The sequence below is a fragment of the Lissotriton vulgaris genome, chromosome 7, assembly GCF_964263255.1.
Source record: "Lissotriton vulgaris chromosome 7, aLisVul1.2, whole genome shotgun sequence".
Lineage (NCBI taxonomy): Eukaryota > Metazoa > Chordata > Amphibia > Caudata > Salamandridae > Lissotriton > Lissotriton vulgaris.
In genome coordinates, this window is record NC_141695.1 from 262455369 (window position 1) to 262467483 (window position 12115).

Consider the following 12115-nt stretch of genomic DNA (forward strand, 5'->3'; position numbering starts at 1 on the left):
GGCTCTGGAACCCATGTGTTGTGTTCTTTTTGCGTGTGCCCCTCATGGGACACCTTACCTTGTATGCTCCCCAGTGTCCCTGCGAGGACACCGTACCAGCAGTGAGGTCACCAGCTGATAACTGTCAGAAGTGACAGTTACCAGCTGATCGCAGAGCTGACTGCAGCAGCGCTCCACGCTTTAGGAGCATGAGTGTTGGTCATGAATAAAGGAGTTGAACTTCTACTTTGTGTTCCTCATTCTTAACACCATTACAATACGCTTAGTCAATTGAAGCGAGGTGAGGTTCACAACAGCCCAACCTCACCATTTTGCCCCTAGCCCGCCTGCCGTCACTTGCGTGCTCCTTCGGTCCTTTACTACTCACATCCGTGCCTGAAAAGATATCTGCAATCTAGCCCGCATGCCCTCACTATCAGACTCACCCGCTTTCATAATCCCTCTGTTTTTATCACTCACAATCCATGTCGACAAAGAGATCTTTGACGCGCAACTTCCCATATGGATCAAATTAAACACAATCAGCCCCGTTTCAGCACTCACACAGTTCACGCACCACCGCCCGGATTCACGTGTTACAAAACACCTCTTGTTTCTAAACTTACCTGTGCAATTGCACTTGCAGAGTTCACTGCAGTTCCAAATAATTGTACATGTGTGTATATCTTTAAAAACTGCTGACTACTCAGGTTTTGATTTCTGTAAAACATTATTGTTCCTTTTTCCCCGTTTCCTCCCACAAACAGGCTTATTAATTTATTCAGGCAAATCTATTGTTTTGACAGTCCTGATGATGATCCTTAACTATCTGAGCAATGGATCAAAACGTCGACTCTTTTAAGTGGACATACATGCAACCAATGTGTATTTAATTGTATGGTCCTCTCTGGAGAACACTGTTTACACTGATTCAAAAGTGTCCAGTCTGCTCTTTTTTCTCTCTTGCCTGTTAACTTTACTGTTCTAATTCTTGCTTCTATTCTTATGTCCCTCTCACTAGTTCGGTACAGGCTTGTGCCCTATACTAGTAACTACTTGTTGTATTCCATTTATTTGCTTTGATTGTAACAAAATAAAAACCCTGGTTCGGCTGGACAGGTTAAGTATATAGTCGCCATTGTACTCTATATAAAAATTGCTTATATCTCTAATTATGCTCAGGACCTTTGTTCACGTGAAAAAAAAATGTTGTTCACTAGGGGCACTTAATGTAAAACATCGTCGAGAAAGAAAAGCCAATAACGCTTTCAGCCGCTTTGCTCCTTTACAAAAATCCAGAAAACAAAAAATTGGCAAGTTATTTAATGAATGAATCAGCAATAATCTATCTCCGAACTAAGGGGTCGATTAGGATCGCGGACGGACGCCAGAGCAGGAGGGAACCTCTGCATGGCATGCGGAGTTCCCTCCTGTGCAATTAGGATGTCACCGCCACCCTGGCGGTCACATCCTCTATTTTTAACATTGCCGCGGGTGCAGCTTCAAGCTGCACCCGCTGCAATGTTAAAAATGCACGCATTGCATTTGCATGCAGAAAGAGGCAGGCACCGCGCGGTGCCTGCCGCTTTCTGCATGCAAATGCAGGGGGGTACCAAGGGTACCCCCCATGTGCACCCCCCACGCCCCCTTCACCTAGGGGGCCCGCAACGGGCCCCCGCAGTGAAGTTCCGTATGCTTTTCCGCGGCAGAAAACCCGCCGCAGAAAAGCATACTTTACTGGCCATCCTAATATGGTGAACGGTGTCTGAAAGACACCGTCACCATATTAGAGCTTTTCCGCCGCGGTTGTAATCCGACCGCGGCGGAAAAGCTGTGGACGGAAACCAGGACCCACCAGCCATCCTAATCTGGCGGTGGGTCTTTGGTCAGTCCGCTGCGGATTTTACGCATCCTCGGGGCCGGCGGTGGCTTCCGCCGGCCCAGAGGATGCGGAAAATCCGCAATCATAATGACCCCCTAAACTGGGTGCAGGCTGAGCCAGAGGGAAGAGATAGACCAAATTGTAGCTAAAGGAGGACTTCACTGCATCATGAATCAGTCAAGAAAGACTTATCTCCAGTCGTAGCTCAGTAATGCAGTGAATTTCACTGGTGAGCTGCTTCAGGTCTACAAAAAATGTATGGCCTGTCATTTTTAGCCAACCTCTCCCACAGGCCTCTGCACCAATCAGCTATGATTTTTCAGACCCAAAAATATGAAACCTGTGCCTTTTATAACTGTTACTAACTGAGCTACTGGTGTGACCTCCCCAGAGGATGCCTGAAATTTCTGAATATTTTCTTGTTTTCCGATAGCTAATTATTATATGCAGAGAGCATCGAATTCAACAGAGAGCTTTCTGCACAAGCTCAGTATATAAAATGGCCTGTTTTATGAAATATATCAAATCTGCACAGTTGCAGAATAGAAAAAAAGCACCTTCTGTACTTGGCAAATTCACAGAAAATGCAAATGAAAGTGTGAAAAAAGTAAACCAGGATGTGCCTATCCACATTATCCATGAAGGCACATTCTATCTGTGGATAGTGCAATAGTGCTGATGGGAACATTTATAGGTATCACTAATAGCACACATACAATACGAAATATGTGTAGGGGACACTTTTACACCAACAAATAAAATGCTCTGTAAAATTCATGTTGCCTGAAGGTCAGAGTCCTGGTGCCTAGAACTCCCCCTGTCCCTCTGCTCACATGAGTCATGCGAGATAAAACACATGATTCATTTACGAAAACACTCTAACTAAATACACATTTCTGTCTTTTTTCTTACAGTATTTGCCAGGAGACTGGCACCTACACAAGCTGCCAGTAAGTACTATTCCCACTTTTAATCTTTCCCTCAGATATGAAGCGTGTTATGCTTGCCAGCATTAAGTGTAAACATGGCAGCAAGAGCAGCAACTGTATTGGTCTTACTGCAGACATTACCACTGCATTTAGAGCATGTCATGTAAATAATGGTAATAATGAGTTGTAACATTATTATTTCTGGCCATTTGCCCACCTTTCCACTAGCAGACCCTAACTCCCAGAAGCAATACTATTAGGAAAGGTGTGACAGTATCATTGTGACTCCTGACAGTAATTGCCAACATTTTCAAAGTAGAAGCCACCCCACTACATGCTTTGAAACAGGGGGTGGAAGACTACTTTCCAATGCTACAAGAGCCTTTCAGTCTCTCTCTCTAAGGAGTGGAGTAGTAGCTTCCCCCTGTAGACATGCAGTGGTAAATCCACTATTAAAAAAATCCACTCTGGATCTACTACGACCGGAAAACTATAGACCAATCTCCCTGTTATACCAAGTTGGGACACTGCTGAAAATGCAAGTGAACCAACATTTAACACAATTTCTTGAATATAATGAGATTCTTCACACCACACAAATGGGTTTTAGACACCAAAATAGTACAGAGACAACTCTTCTTGAGGTAGTATTAAACCTTAAATTGATCTTGCACTAAGTGGGCTTTACTGAAGTCATATTACTAGTGCTAAATGCAACGTTTGGCACTGCAGTCCACTCAATCCTAATACAGGACTTGGGAATGTGGTGACCCTATGATACAATGGCTCACTTCATTCATTCAAGTAAGGAACTTCAAAGTATTTGATAACTCATACTAGCCTGAGACATGCCTCTTGAAATGTGGAGTGCCAGAGGGCTCCTCTACGAGCCTAACCATAATTAATCTCTATGTGCGTCTTCTGGTACAAATTGTTCAGGTCTTTGGTCACTCAATAGTTACGTATGCGGAAGACACGCAAATAGTTCTGTCCCTCACTCCAGAGAAATGCTCAAAAGTTGGATCAACTTGGATCCTTCCAAAAGAAATGGTAGATTGGATTGCCAATTGCTGCCTTAAACTCAGCTGTGATTAAACTGAAACCTCGGTGGATGGAAATAACTTTAACAGTTGGCCTCCAGTATGCTGGACAGATTCTCTAGGAAGTCCTCCAACCCACTAAACCTCCATAAAAATCTAGGTATCTAGTTGGACTACTCACTCTACCTGGAAATTATAGCCAGGAAGGTTGCGTTGAAATGTTATGGCATATCCATAATGCTCAGAAAAATATTAGGTCCTTTATCTTTTGGAGGGGTGTGGCTAACTTATTAGAGCTGCAGACCCTGATGCAGAGGTCTGGCCCAGGACCAGGGTTCAATTCCCGACGCGGCAGGGTCCTGAGCCCAAAATGTCCACGGACTCGATAATTCTCGCCTCGGTGCCTACTCTAATCATGGGGTCCCACGCTGCAACTCTGGGCAATAGCATCCTTAATCTCCACTACGGCGGCCCACCCGCTGAGGGATGCCTGGCTTTCACCTTGGGGATGCCCAGTAGGGGTTATCTCACAGGGAAAAGCCAGGACGGGTTCCCAAGGCAAGCGCCTTGATGCCTTCGGGTGATACGTGCGCTATATAAGTTGCAATACATGTAAATGTAAATTGATACTTGTATAGCGCACTACTCACCCGCAAGGGTCTCAAGGCGCTTGTACGAATACCGCTGTGGAACCCATCCTGGTTTTCCCTGTGAGGCATCCACTCCTGGGCACCCCCAAGGTGGAGGCCAGGCATCCTTAGTGTTGTGGGGTCCGTTGTGGAGATTAAGCAAGCTAATGCCCAGAGTTGCAGAGTGGGACTCCATGATTGGAATATGCACTGAGGCGAGAATTATCAGGTCCGTGGAATTTTGAACCCAAGACCCTCCAAAGCAGGGAATTGAACCCTGGTCCCACGCCAGACCTCTGCATCAGGGTCTGCCGCTCTAACCATTGAGCCACACTTCTCCACCAGACTGCTAATTGTACAGGTGCTTGTTCTGTCACACCTCGACTATGAAAACTCTCTCTAATTATGTTCTCCACAATATACAATCAAAAAATACAGGTAGTGGCACATGCTGTTACCTGTCTCCCTTTAAAATGTTCTATGCATCAGTCAGTGTCAAGCTCATTGGCCTCCTTACATTGGCCACCACTTGATCAGAGGATACAATTTAAGGTTGACTGTGTAGCCCAAAGGGTACAAGTCACCCAACTGATACAGTCATTCCTTCAGCTCTATACACCTGCTAGGGCCCTAGAGGCCCTCCAAACATCGATAGAGCAAAGGAAGGTGATCATTCCTTCTCCGTTATCTTCTGACCCCCAAGCTATGGACCTCACTAACGATTCGTAACATTGAAAATTAATTAAACTTCAGGAAGATGTTAAAAGCATGTCTGTTTGTTAATTGAGGGGTGTTTACCTTCAGTCTAGCACATAGATTAACTGATTGGTTGAAGTCTTGTTGACTGGTTTAGTGCTAGGAGGCCCATTTAGGTAGCCATGGACTCTATAAATTGAATAGAAATGTATAGTCATCCACATTTTGGGTATAAACTAATAAGTATTGCCTAGAATCTTAAAATGTGATATATTTGGATAATTTGTGTAAAAGGTAAGTACAATGACAGGTGGTTGTAAGTTCGCCAGTGACATTGATCATGGATTGTTTTGTTCAGTGTATGCTATTGTCCATCAAAAATACTAAGGATCAGTCACAAAGTTCTGGAATTTTTTGTATTTCATGTCAGGAGTAAATATACAAGCAAGGATATTCACACAAATTTAAAAAATCGTACATATTTTCTTTCCTTAACTGCCAAAAGCTGGCATGTTGCAATGTATTTATTTAAATGAATTCTATAGGCTAATGCCAACTTTCCATAACGCATATTGTGCATAAAAAGACAGTATATCTCAGTATGATTATAAAAATTATGGAATTTCATCCACATTTTCTACTGCACACATTTAAGTACATGAAAGTCCGTTGTACCCACTGATATCTAGACATATTGTCACACATTCCTAAAGCCTTATGCCTGAACCAATGGAGCATCTGCCTCTCACGAAAGAACAAAACACCCATGTCTTCTGCTGTGGGAATCATGCAGAACGTATATAATGATGCTTTACATTGTGTCTCTGATCTAGATCTGACGTGTAATTGATTAAGTAGGGTTCTCTGACATGTCAGCGGAGTCCTCTGATAACTCAGATCCAGACGAAGGTGCCAGTAACTCGAGACGTGGAGGTGGAGCGCAGTCTCGCTTTGATTGTAACAAAATAAAAACCCTGGTCCGGCTGGACAGGTTAAGTATATAGTCGCCATTGTACTCTATATAAAAATTGCTTATATCTCTAATTATGCTCAGGACCTTTGTTCACGTGAAAAAAAAATGTTGTTCACTAGGGGCACTTAATGTAAAACATCGTCGAGAAAGAAAAGCCAACAACGCTTTCAGCCGCTTTGCTCCTTTACAAAAATCCAGAAAACAAAAAATTGGCAAGTTATTTAATGAATGAATCAGCAATAATCTATCTCCGAACTAAGTGGTTGATTAGGATCGCGGACGGACTTGCGTCCGTCCGCGACCCCAGAGCAGGAGGGAACCTCCGCATGGCATGCGGAGTTCCCTCCAGTGCAATTAGGATGTGACCGCCACCCTGGTGGTCACATCCTCTATTTTTAACATTGCCGCGGGTGCAGCTTCAAGCTGCACCCGCGGCAATGTTAAAAATGCACGCATTGCATTTGCATGCAGAAAGAGGCAGGCACCGCGCGGTGCCTGCCGCTTTCTGCATGCAAATGCAGGGGGGTACCAAAGGTACCCCCCATGTGCGCCCCCCAACCCCCCTTCACCTAGGGGGCCCGCAACGGGCCCCCGCAGTGAAGTTCCGTATGCTTTTCCGCGGCGGAAAACCCGCCGCGGAAAAGCATACTTTACTGGCCATCCTAATATGGTGGACGGTGTCTGAAAGACACCGTCACCATATTAGAGCTTTTCCGCCGCGGTTGTAATCCGACCGCGGCGGAAAAGCTGTGGACGGAAACCAGGACCCACCAGCCATCCTAATCTGGCGGTGGGTCTTTGGTCAGTCCGCTGCGGATTTTCCGCATCCTCGGGGCCGGCGGTGGCTTCCGCCGGCCCCGAGGATGCGGAAAATCCGCAATCATAATGACCCCCTAAACTGGGTGCAGGCTGAGCCAGAGGGAAGAGATAGACCAAATTGTAGCTAAAGGAGGACTTCACTGCATCATGAATCAGTCAAGAAAGACTTATCTCCAGTCGTAGCTCAGTAATGCAGTGAATTTCACTGGTGAGCTGCTTCAGGTCTACAAAAAATGTATGGCCTGTCATTTTTAGCCAACCTCTCCCACAGGCCTCTGCACCAATCAGCTATGATTTTTCAGACCCAAAAATATGAAACCTGTGCCTTTTATAACTGTTACTAACTGAGCTACTGGTGTGACCTCCCCAGAGGATGCCTGAAATTTCTGAATATTTTCTTGTTTTCCGATACCTAATTATTATATGCAGAGAGCATCGAATTCAACAGAGAGCTTTCTGCACAAGCTCAGTATATAAAATGGCCTGATTTATGAAATATATCAAATCTGCACAGTTGCAGAATAGAAAAAAAGCACCTTCTGTACTTGGCAAATTCACAGAAAATGCAAATGAAAGTGTGAAAAAAGTAAACCAGGATGTGCCTATCCACATTATCCATGGAGGCACTTTGTATTTGTGGATAGTTCAATAGTGCTGATGGGAACATTTATAGGTGTCACTAATAGCACACATACAATACGAAATATGTGTAGGGGACACTTTTACACCAACAAATAAAATGCTCTGTAAAATTCATGTCGCTTGAAGGTCAGAGTCCTGGTGCCTAGAACTCCCCCTGTCCCTCTGCTCACAGGAGTCATGCGAGATAAAACACATGATTCATTTACGAAAACACTCTAACTAAATACACATTTCTGTCTTTTTTCTTACAGTATTTGCCAGGAGACTGGCACCTACACAAGCTGCCAGTAAGTACTATTCCCACTTTTAATCTTTCCCTCAGATATGAAGCGTGTTATGCTTGCCTGCATTAAGTGTAAACATGGCAGCAAGAGCAGCAACTGTATTGGCCTTACTGCAGACATTACCACTGCATTTAGAGCATGTCATGTAAATAATGGTAATAATGAGTTGTAACATTATTATTTCTGGCCATTTGCCCACCTTTCCACTAGCAGACCCTAACTCCCAGAAGCAATACTATTAGGAAAGGTGTGACAGTATCATTGTGACTCCTGACAGTAATTGCCAACATTTTCAAAGTAGAAGCCACCCCACTACATGCTTTGAAACAGGGGGTGGAAGACTACTTTCCAATGCTACAAGAGCCTTTCAGTCTCTCTCTCCCAGGAGTGGAGTAGTAGCTTCCCCCTGGAGACATGCAGTGATAAATCCACCATTAAAAAAATCCACTCTGGATCTACTACGACCGGAAAACTGTAGACCAATCTCCCTGTTATACAAAGTTGGGACACTGCTGAAAATGCAAGTGAACCAACATTTAACACAATTTCTTGAATATAATGAGATTCTTCACACCACACAAATGGGTTTTAGACACCAAAATAGTACAGAGACAACTCTTCTTGAGGTAGTATTAAACCTTAAACTGATCTTGCACTAAGTGTGCTTTACTGAAGTCATATTACTAGTGCTAAATGCAACGTTTGGCACTGCAGTCCACTCAATCCTAATACAGGACTTGGGAATGTGGTGACCTTATGATACAATGGCTCACTTCATTCATTCAAGTAAGGAACTTCAAAGTATTTGATAACTCATACTAGCCTGAGACATGCCTCTTGAAATGTGGAGTGCCAGAGGGCTCCTCTACGAGCCTAACCATAATTAATCTCTATGTGCGTCCTCTGGTACAAATTGTTCAGGTCTTTGGTCACTCAATAGTTACGTATGCGGAAGACACGCAAATAGTTCTATCCCTCACTCCAGAGAAATGTTCAAAAGTTGGATCAACTTGGATCCTTCCAAAAGAAATGGTAGATTGGCTTGCCAATTGCTGCCTTAACCTCAGCTGTGATCAAACTGAAATCTCGGTGGATGGTAATAACTTTAACAGTTGGCCTCCAGTATGCTGGACAGATTCTCTAGGAAGTCCTCCGACCCACTAAACCTCCATAAAAATCTAGGTATCTAGTTGGACTACTCACTCTGCCTGGAAATTATAGCCAGGAAGGTTGTGTTAAAATGTTATGGCACATCCAGAATGCTCAGAAAAATATTAGGTCCTTTATCTTTTCCATGTAAATGTAAATTGATACTTGTATAGCGCACTACTCACCCGCAAGGGTCTCAAGGCGCTTGTACGAATACCGCTGTGGAACCCATCCTGGCTTTCCCTGTGAGGATTCACTCCTGGGCACCCCCAAGGTGGAGGCCAGGCATCCTTAGCGTTGTGGGGGCCGTTGTGGAGATTAAGCAAGCTATTGCCCAGAGTTGCAGAGTGGGACTCCATGATTGGAATATGCACTGAGGCGAGAATTATCAGGTCCGTGGAATTTTGACCCCAAGACCCGCCAAAGCGGGGAATTGAACCCTGGTCCCTGGTCAGACCTCTGCATCAGGGTCTGCTGCTCTAACCATTGAGCCACACTTCTCCACCAGACTGCTAATTGTACAGGTGCTTGTTCTGTCACACCTCGACTATGAAAACTCTCTCTAATTAGGTTCTCCACAATATACAATCAAAAAATACAGGTAGCGGCACATGCTGTTACCTGTCTCCCTTTAAAATGTCCTATGCATCAGTCAGTGTCAAGCTCATTGGCCTCCTTACATTGGCCACCACTTGACCAGAGGATACAATTTAAGGTTGACTGTATAGCCCAAAGGGTACAAGTCACCCAACTGATACAGTCATTCCTTCAGCTCTATACACCTGCTAGGGCCTAGAGGCCCTCCAAACATCCATAGAGCAAACAAAGGTGATCATTCCTTCTCCGTTAACTTCTGACCCACAAGCTATGGACCTCACTAACGATTCGTAACATTGAAATGAATTAAACTTCAGGAAGATGTTAAAAGCATGTCTGTTTGTTAATTGAGGGGTGTCTACTTTCAGTCTAGCACATAGATTAACTGATTGGTTGAAGTCTTGTTGGCTGGTTTAGTGCTAGGAGGCCCATTTAGGTAGCCATGGGCTCTATAAATTGAATAGAAATGTATAGTCATCAACATTTTGGGTATAAACTAATAAGTATTGCCTAGAATCTTAAAATGTGATATATTTGGATAATTTGTGTAAAAGGTAAGTACAATGACAGGTGGTTGTAAGTTCACCAGTGACATTGATCATTGGTTGTTTTGTTCAGTGTATGCTATTGTCCATTAAAAATACTAAGGATCAGTCACAAAGTTCTGGAATTTTTAGTATTCCATGTCAGGAGTAAATATACAAGCAAGGATATTCACACAAATTTAAAAAATCGTACATATTTTCTTTCCTTAACTGCCTAAAGCTGGCATGTTGCAATGTATTTATTTAAATGAATTCTATATGCTAATGCCAACTTTCCATAACGCATATTGTGCATAAAAAGACAGTATATCTCAGTATGATTATAAAAATTATGGAATTTCATCCACATTTTCTACTGCACACTTTTAAGTACATGAAAGTCCGTTGTACCCACTGATATCTCGACATATTGTCACACATTCCTAAAGCCTTATGCGTGAACCAATGGAGCATCTGCCTCACACGAAAGAACAAAACACCCATGTCTTCTGCTGTGGGAATCATGCAGAACGTATATAATGATGCTTTACATTGTGTCTCTGATCTAGATCTGACGTGTAATTGATTAATCATTGTAGAATAAGCAGTTAGTGTGTCAAATGTCAGAGGTCATGCTACTGATCTCTGTAAATGGTTCAACTTATTCCTTGCACCTTTTCTTCCAATTTATCACTTTTATACATTCGTCTCGCACTCCATTGCTATCCTGATAGAATTAGCAAGAAATTGACCAAGCATTGGTAAAGTCAGAATGTTTTTAATGGTGTTCTACAGTGTAGTTGGCTTGCCAAGTCATTCATCTAAAAAAAGCTTTTCCACCACTATTTATTAATATGAATAAAGTGTGACAAAAAGCATACAGAGAAAGCTGCACTTGTAAGCGTACTCACAGGTGGCCATTATTGAATGGTTTTCAAATACTCTATTTATTCTTTACTCTTTTAAGATGGCAGACACATCGTCTTCAACACAAGAACATGCAAAGTCTTTGATCAGTTCTCCTGCCTTTGAAACAATTTGCGCCTTTTAAATGTTCCAGAAGGAAGTGAAGGTGACATTAAGCCTTTATAGCTACTCTTATTAGAAAATCAGTCCAGATTACAACTACAAACCCTTGATGATCAGCTCGATACCCTCATCCAGCAAAGGGTCATGAGAAGATGGGAAGCCAGTAAGATGGCACATTTTGAATATGGGGAGGGTGCCAGCAAACCTCTGGCTTGGAAGGTCGAGTCAGATAAGTCTGAAAAAACTGATAGAAAGTGAGGATAATTCCTCTTCAGTGTCTACGGACGAAGAAATTGGTGAGGCTTTCCTCAACTTTTTCAAGACACTTTATACAGAGGATAATAAGGTGGATAAGGCCCTTGCACAGGAGTGGTTAGCGAAATGTATAGCAACTCCCCCTAACTCCCCTTCAGTGAGATAACTTGGAGCAGGACATATCCGAGCAGGAGGTTAGAAAGGCTATCGCCGTCTGTAAAGGGAATAAGGCAGCTGGGCCCGATGGGCTTCCGGCGGAATTATATAAATCTTTGGGAGATGTAATAATGCCCACTATGAGGGAATTGTTCAATAAAATATTATCTGAGGGTATAATACCCGGTGCCTCCTGGGGTCAAGCCACCATCTCACTAATTTTGAGGAAAGGAGGAAAGTATCCGGCAAGCTGTGGGTCTTATAGGCTGATCTTTCTTCTCAATACAGATTATTAAATATTCACAAGGATCCTGGCTGATAGGCTGGGAGGTGTAGCAGGTAGTATGCTACATACGCACCAAAAGGGTTTTGTAAGGGGTAGAAACTTATAGGTGTAATCGATCTGGCCCATACCTTCTCTTTACCTCTGGCAGTAATGATGTTGGATGCCACTAAGGCATTCAACAGGGTCAACTGGACTTATTTAATAGCCATTATGGAAAAGTTCAACTTAGGAGAAAAATGTTGTCGA